Source organism: Callorhinus ursinus, unplaced genomic scaffold (genome assembly GCF_003265705.2).
Source record: "Callorhinus ursinus isolate GAN/ISIS: 27379988/994484 unplaced genomic scaffold, GSC_fseal_2.0 scaffold27, whole genome shotgun sequence".
NCBI lineage: Eukaryota > Metazoa > Chordata > Mammalia > Carnivora > Otariidae > Callorhinus > Callorhinus ursinus.
In genome coordinates this window covers 22543583-22550599 of record NW_027397089.1, presented here as the reverse complement: position 1 = coordinate 22550599, position 7017 = coordinate 22543583, and the positions used below count along the sequence as shown (strand labels likewise).

General features: G+C 39.0%; 1 protein-coding gene across 1 annotated transcript in view; it reads right to left on the bottom strand.

Moving 5' to 3' along the window:
* Nucleotides 1-6681, bottom strand: part of CLEC1A (C-type lectin domain family 1 member A) — a 35991-nt gene extending 29310 nt beyond the window's left edge. The window contains exon 1 of the mRNA XM_025879622.2: nucleotides 6534-6681. The gene's annotated coding sequence lies outside the window, so the exon portion shown is untranslated. The remainder of the gene's footprint in view (nucleotides 1-6533) is intronic.
* Between the last annotated feature and the right edge of the window lie 336 nt (nucleotides 6682-7017).

Here is a 7017-nt window from a genome sequence, read left to right as displayed (position 1 = left end):
CAACTACAGGATCACGAGGGCAGAATTCGAGAGATAAGTGATACGATAAGATGAAACAACATTAGAATAATTGGGATCCCAGAAGAAGAAGAGAGAGAGAGAGGGGCAGAAGGTATATTGGAGCAAATTATAGCAGAGAACTTCCCTAATGTGAGGAAGGAAACAGGCATTAAAATCCAGGAGGCACAGAGAACCCCTCTCGAAATCAATAATAATAGCTCAACACCCCGACATCTAATAGTAAAACTTACGAGTCTCAAAGACAAAGAGAAAATCCTGAAAGCAGCTTGGGAGAAGAGATATGTAACCTACAATGGTAGAAACATTAGATTGGCAACAGACCTATCCACAGAGACCTGGCAGGCCAGAAAGGACTGGCAAGATATCTTCAGAGCACTAAACAAGAAAAATATGCAGCCAAGAATACTATATCCAGCTAGGCTATCACTGAAAATAGAAGGAGAGATAAAAAGCTTCCAGAACAAACAAAAACTAAAGGAATTTGCAAACACGAAACCAGCCCTCCAAGAAATATTGAGAGGGGTCCTCTAAGCAAAGAGAGAACCCAAAAGCAGCAAAGAGCAGAAACGAACACAGACAACAGACAGTTAACAGTCACCTTACAGGTAATACAATGGCACTAAATTCATACCTTTCAATAGTTACCCTGAATGTAAATGGGCTCAATGCCCCAATCAAAAGACACAGGCTATCAGATTGGATTAAAAAACAAGACCCATCCATATGCTGTCTGCAAGAGACTCATTTTAGACCCAAAGACACCCCCAGATTGAAAGTGAGGGGGTGGAAAACCATTTACCATGCTAATGGACACCAAAAGAAAGCTGGGGTGGCAATCCTTATATCAGACAAACTAGATTTTAAAACAAAGACTGTAATAAGAGATGAGGAAGGACACTATATCCTACTTAAAGGGTCTATCCAACAAGAAGATCTAACAATTGTAAATATCTATGCCCCGAACATGGGAGCAGCCAATTATATAAGCCAATTAATAACAAAAGCAAAGAAACACATTGACAACAATACAATAATAGTGGGGGACTTTAACACCCCCCCTGACTGAAATGGACAGATCATCAAAGCAAAAGATCAACAAGGAAATAAAGACTTTAAATGACACACTGGACCAAATGGACTTCACAGACATATTCAGAACATTCCATCCCAAAGCAACGGAATACACATTCTTCTCTAGTGCCCATGGAACATTCTCCAGAATTGATCACATCCTAGGTCACAAATCAGGTCTCAACCGGTACCAAAGGATTGGGATCATTCCCTGCATATTTTCAGACCACAATGCTTTGAAACTAGAACTCAACCACAAGAGTAAAGTCGGAAAGACCTTAAATACATGGAGGCTAAAGAGCATCCTACTAAAGAATGAATGGGTCAACCAAGAAATTAAAGAAGAATTTAAAAAATTCATGGAAACCAATGAAAATGAAAACACAACTGTTCAAAATCTTTGGGATACAGCAAAGGCAGTCCTGAGAGGAAAGTATATAGCAATACAAGCCTTTCTCAAGAAACAAGAAAGGCCTCAAATACACAACCTAACCCTACACCTAAAGGAGCTGGAGAAACAACAGCAAATAAAGCCTAAACCCAGCAGGAGAAGAGAAATCATAAAGATGAGAGCAGAAATCAATGAACTAGAAACCAAAAGAACAGTAGAACAGATCAACGAAACTAGGAGCTGGTTCTTTGAAAGAATTAACAAGATTGATAAACCCCTGGCCAGACTGATCAAAAAGAAAAGAGAAATGACCCAAATCAACAAAATCATGAATGAAAGAGGAGAGATCACAACCAACACCAAAGAAATACAAACAATTATAAGAACATATTATGAGCAACTCTATGCCAGCAAATTAGATAACCTGGAAGAAATGGGTGCATTCCTAGAGATGTATCAACTACCAAAACTGAACCAGGAAGAAATAGAAAACCTGAACAGACCTATAACCACTAAGGAAATTGAAACAGTCATCAAAAATCTCCCAAGAAACAAAAGCCCAGGGCCAGATGGCTTCCCAGGGGAATTCTATCAGACATTTCAAGAAGAATTAATACCTATTCTCCTGAAACTGTTCCAAAAAATAGAAATGGAAGGGAAACTTCCAAACTCATTTTATGAGGCCAGCATTACCTTGATCCCAAAACCAGACAAAGACCCCATCAAAAAAGAGAATTACAGACCAATATCCTTGATGAACATGGATGCAAAAATTCTCACCAAAATACTAGCCAATAGGATCCAACAGTACATTAAAAGGATTATTCACCATGACCAAGTGGGATTTATTCCTAGGCTGCAAGGCTGGTTCAACATCCGCAAATCAATCAACGTGATACAATACATTAACAAAAGAAAGAACAAGAATCATATGATCCTCTCCATAGATGCAGAAAAAGCATTTGACAAAGTACAGCATCCTTTCTTGATCAAAACTCTTCAGAGTATAGGGATAGAGGGTACATACCTCAATATCATAAAAGCCATCTATGAAAAACCTACAGCGAGTATCATTCTCAATGGGGAAAGGCTGAGAGCCTTTCCCCTAAGGTCAGGAACGCGGCAGGGATGTCCACTCTCACCACTGCTATTCAACATAGTATTAGAAGTCCTAGCCACAGCAATCAGACAACAAAAAGAAATCAAAGGCATCCAAATTGGCAAAGAGGAAGTCAAACTCTCACTCTTTGCAGATGATATGATACTGTATGTGGAAAACCCAAAAGACTCCACCCCAAAACTGCTAGAACTCATACAGGAATTCAGTCAAGTAGCAGGATATAAAATCAATGCACAGAAATCAGTGGCATTCCTATACACCAACAACAAGACAGAAGAGAGACAAATCAAGGAGTCGATCCCATTTACAATTGCACCCAAAACCATTAGGTACTTAGGAATAAATCTAACCAAAGAGGCAAAGGATCTGTACTCAGAAAACTATAAAATACTCATGAAAGAAATTGAAGAAGACACAAAGAAATGGAAAAACGTTCCATGCTCATGGATTGGGAGAATCAACATTGTGAAGATGTCAATGCTACCTAGAGCAATCTACACATTCAATGCAATCCCCATCAAAATACCATCCACTTTTTTCAAAGAAATGGAACAAATAATCCTAAAATTTGTATGGAACCAGAAGGGACCCAGAATAGCCAGAGGAATACTGAAAAAGAAAAGCAAAGCTGGCGGCATCACAATTCCGGACTTCCAGCTCTATTACAAAGCTGTCATCATCAACACAATATGGTACTGGCACAAAAACAGACACATAGATCAATGGAACAGAATCGAGATCCCAGAAATGGACCCTCAACTCTATGGTCAACTTATTTTTGACAAAGCAGGAAAGAATGTCCAATGGCAAAAAGACAGTCTCTTCAACAAATGGTGTTGGGAAAATTGGACAGCCACATGCAGAAGAATGAAACTGGACCATTTCCTTACACCACACACAAAAATAGACTCCAAATGGTTGAAAGACCCAAACGTGAGACAGGAGTCCATCAAAATCCTAAAGGAGAACACAGGAAGCAACCTTTTCGACCTCAGCCGCAGCAACTTCTTCCTAGAAACATCGCCAAAGGCACGGGAAGCCAGAGCAAAAATGAACTATTGGGATTTCATCAAGATAAAAAGCTTTTGCACAGCAAAAGAAACAGTGCACAAAACCAAAAGACAACCGACAGAATGGGAGAAAATATTTGCAAATGACATATCAGATAAAGGGCTAGTATCCAAAATCTATAAAGAACTTATCAAACTCAACACCCAAAGAACAAATAATCCGATCAAGAAATGGGCAGCAGACATGAACAGATATTTTTCCAAACAAGACATCCAAATGGCCAACAGACACATGAAAAAGTGCTCCACATTGCTCAGCATCATGGAAATCCAAATCAAAACCTCAATGAGATACCACCTCACACCAGTCAGAATGGCTAAAATTAACAAGTCAGGAAACGACAGATGTTGGCAGGGATGTGGAGAAAGGGGAACCATCCTACACTGTTGGTGGGAATGCAAGCTGGTGCAACCACTCTGGAAAACAGTATGGAGGTTCCTCAAACAGTTGAAAATAGAGCTACCATATGATCCAGCATTTGCACTACTGGGTATTTACCACAAAGATACAAATGTAGGGACCCGAAGGGGTACGTGTACTCCAATGTTTATAGCAGCAATGTCCACAATAGCCAAACTGGAAAGAGCCAAGATGCCCATCGACAGATGAATGGATAAAGAAGATGTGGTATATATACATAATGGAATATTATGCAGCCATCAAAAGGAATGAGATCTTGCCATTTGCAATGACGTGGATGGAACTGGAGGGTGTTATGCTGAGTGAAATAAGTCAATCAGAGAAATACATGTATCACATGACCTCACTGATATGAGGAATTCTTAATCTCAGGAAACAAACTGAGGGTTGCTGGAGTTGTGGGGGGGTGGGAGGGATGGGGTGGCTGGGTGATAGACCTTGGGGAGGGTATGTGCTACGGTGAGCGCTGTGAATTGTGCAAGACTGTTGAATCACAGATCTGTACTTCTGAAACAAATAACGCAACATATTTTAAGAAAAAAGAAAAAGAAGAAGATAACAGGAGAGGAAGAAAAGGGGAGTATGTCAGAGGGGAAGACGAACCATGAGAGATGATGGACTCTGAAAAACAAACTGAGGGTTCTAGAGGGGAGGGGGGTAGGGGGATGGGTTAGCCTGGTGATGGGTATTGAGGAGGGCACGTTCTGCATGGAGCACTGGGTGTTACGAACAAACAATGAATCATGGAACACTGCACCAAAAACTAATGATGTAATATATGGTGATTAACATAACAATAAAAAAATAAAAAAAAAAGAGTGGAGGACATCAGTGAGACAATTAACAAAGAGTTAAAAAAGGAACAGAGATGAAGAACACAATAAATGAAATTAAAAGTACACTAGAGGGAATAAATAGCAGGCTAGAGGAGCAGAAAAACAAATTTGCAACCTGGAAGACTGAATAATGGAAAGTAATCAAGCTGAGCAGATGAGAGAGAAAAAAATATATACAAAATGAGAATAGACTTAAGGAACTCAGCAACTCCACCAAGCGTAATAGCATTCACATTATAGGGAGCCCAGAAGAAGAAGAAGAGAGAAAAGGGGACAGAAAATTTATTGAAAGACATAATAGCTGAAAACTTCCTAAACCTGTGGAAGGAAATAGATATCCAGATCCAGGAGACAGAGAGAAACTCCAACAAAATCAACCCAAGGAGGTCCAAGATACATAGTAATTAATGTGGTAAAAAGTAGTGGAAAAGAGAATTTTAAGAGCAGAAAAAGAAAAGAAGACACTTACCTAAAAGGGAAACCCCATGAGACTATCAGTGGAATTTTCATCAGAAACTTTGCAGGCCAGAAGAGAGTGGCATGATATATTCAAAGTGCTGAAAGGGGAAAAAAAATTCTGCAGCCAATAATCTTCTATCCAACAAGGCTATTATTCAGAATAGGAGAGGGACACCTGGATGGCTCAGTTGGTTAAGTGTCGGCCTTCAGTTCAGGTCATGATCCCAGGGCTCTGGGATCAAGTCCTGCATAGAGCTCCTTGCTCAGCAGGAAACCTGCTTCTCCTCTGCCTGCCACCCCCCTGCTTGTGATTGCTCTCTCAGTCTCTCTGACAAATAAATAAATAAAATCCTTACAAAAAAAAGGGGGGGGAATAGAAGGAGAGATAGAGTTTCCCAGACAAGCAAAAGCTAAAGGAGTTCATGACTACTAAACCAGCCCTACAGGAAATGTTGAAGTGGACTCTTTGAGTGGAAAGGAAAGACCATAAGTAAGAGCAAGAAAAGTAGGAAGCACAGAGGCAGCAAAAATAAGTATATCTGTAAAAGGTAGTCAAGAACTCACAAAAGTGAGTCATACCATGCATCTTTTCTGATCAAAATGCAATGAAGCTAGAAATCAACCACAAGAAAAAAAAATATGGAAAACCCACAAATACATGGAGGTTAAATAACATGCTACTAAATAATGAATGGGTCAACCTAGAAAAAAGAAATAAAAAATTACATGGAGAGAAACAAAATGAAAACACAGCAGTCCAAAATTTTTGGGATGCAGCAAAAGTGGTTTGAAGAGGGAAGTTTATAGCAATACAGGCCTACCACAAGAAAAAGAATAACCTCAAATAAAGAACCTAACATAAACTTATACCTAAAGGAGCTAGAGGAAGAAGAACAAGCAAAAGCCCAAACCAGTAGAAAGAAGGAAATAAAGATTAGAGCAGAAATAAATGATACAGAAATTAAAACAAAATGAAACAAAACAACAACAACACGACAAAAACCCCAATAGAATGGATCAAATGAAACCAGGAGCTCGTTCTTTGAAAAATCAACAAAATTGATAAACCTCTAGCCAGACTCACAAAAAAAACAAAAAAAAAAAAAAGGAAAGAGAGGTCTAAAATAAACAAAATCAGGGGCACCTGGGTGGCTCAGTCATTAAGTGTCTGCCTTCAGCTCAGGTCATGTTCCTAGGGTCCTGGGATCGAGCCTCGCATCGGGTTCCCTTCTCGGCGGGAGTTCTGCTTCTCCCTCTCCCTCTCCCCCTGCTTGTGTTCCCTCTCTCGCTGTGTCTCTCTGTCAAATAAATAACAATTAAAAAAAAATCTTTAAAAAAATAAAATAAAATAAAATAAAATAAAATAAAATAAACAAAATCAGAAATGAAAGAGGAGAAATAACAACCAACACCACAGAAATACAAAGGATTATAAGAGAACATTATGATAAATTGTATGCCAACAAATTTGACAACTTAGAAGAAATGGATAAATTCCTAGGAACATACAACCTTCCAAAAATGAAACAGTAAGAAATAGAAAATTTGAACTGACCAATTACTAGCAATAAAATTGAATCAGTAATTAAAAAAAAAAAAACACCCAACAAACAAAAGTTCAGGACCAC